Source organism: Eurytemora carolleeae, unplaced genomic scaffold (assembly GCF_000591075.1).
Source record: "Eurytemora carolleeae unplaced genomic scaffold, Eaff_2.0 scaffold1197, whole genome shotgun sequence".
In the NCBI taxonomy this organism is placed as follows: Eukaryota; Metazoa; Arthropoda; class Copepoda; order Calanoida; family Temoridae; genus Eurytemora; species Eurytemora carolleeae.
This window is the reverse complement of record NW_019397225.1, coordinates 3,400-5,019: the sequence shown is the minus strand read 5'-3', so window position 1 is coordinate 5,019 and position 1,620 is coordinate 3,400.

The window sequence follows — 1,620 nt, the reverse complement described above, 5'->3', positions numbered from 1 at the left end:
AAAAAAAAACAATATAAAGCCCCCCCCCCCTGGAGAGATTACCTGGATGCAGGGAGAACCAAAAACCATGGGCCTCTAAGTTTCAAAAAAAGAATAAAAGTTAAGAATGAAAATTTTTATATTTTTCACCATCCAATACTAAATTTTGATGAAAATCGGGTTGACCAATAAAAGAGTTTGATATTTTTCAGTCGACGAAAAAATGACTAATTTTTGGTCAACTGTTTTAGAAGTTGAACATTGCGCACGGTACATATCACTTCGCGTAAACATTTAACCATATTCCCTATTCACCGCTCTAATTCTCATATTTATTATTTGATAGCGTTTACTTAAACAGTTGCACTACACTAGATTTAAATTCTTTAATATATCTACTCTGTATAATTTTCCAGATTTTCTCAAATTTTAGAAATCCGATTTTGAATAAATCTGTCATTACATAGAAATGACTATAGATATATGATGGATTACAGATATATTCTATTTCAGAATATTTATGGTTAAACGTTTGCCAAAAAAAACTGGTCATATATATTTTGCATGGCCGGCAGGGCGTTGCTGGGATCAAATCAGCGCAAAAACAAATTTGTACCTTTTTGCTCTGAATATTGTTCGATTTTTAACACTTTACAATTCACTAGTCTTTTTTTTGGAAAATATAATATAATGTTTTTGATAAAACACAACATTTGGACATGTTTTGATGCTGTTAGACAATGCACATTGTACATAATATTAAACCGCAAAACAGTTTTGTATAGTATCCCGTACATTCACAGATACTTTTATGTACACTGTACACTTTACTATACACACAGTACACTATACGTACTGCACAATGTACAATGTACACTGAACACCGTTCACTATGTACACTGTACACTGTACACTGTACACTGTACACTGTACAGATAGGATATACAGGAAGGATAGATTTATAATCAATTATTCTCAGATATTCTCCGCGCTTAGTCATGTTCACGCTCACGCACATTACGTAGACACACATGAGCACAAACACACGTGCGCACGGACTTTGTGCATATGCACAAAAAGAGTAGAATGCGCGCCTATTCATACATTTGCATTAAATAGCAGATCTTCAAAGCAGTTCAATTCAAAACCATATACTTTATGCATTGGCAAGGAATTGGGAGAGTGGTGGGAAAGAGTGGGGGGGGGTTATAGTGTTCATATTGTCCAATTTGGTCCCAATATTGATTGTTGTATACCATATATTTTCTATTATTGTGGGGTAACATCTTGTTTTTATTTCTACACAAAACCATTTTATTCTCGTTCTAAAAAAGAACAAATCGTCTTATGAAATAACATATCATGCTTTGCAGTTATAAAAAATATCAAATATATGAAAAAATTATGTTTAGACAATTTTCGACAATTGTTATCATTAATTATTTTTTTCAATCTTTGCCTAGAGACACGAGTTTCTATGATCAATGATAAATTACCATCTCGTGATTATTGCATAAAGAAATAAGAAAATAAAGATACATAAAATATTTTCAAGAATAATAAATAACTCCAAGGAACAATATTTCCCCAACTAACGAGGCTTTTCAGTATATATCCCAGTAGTTATTCCCCCCCCCCCCC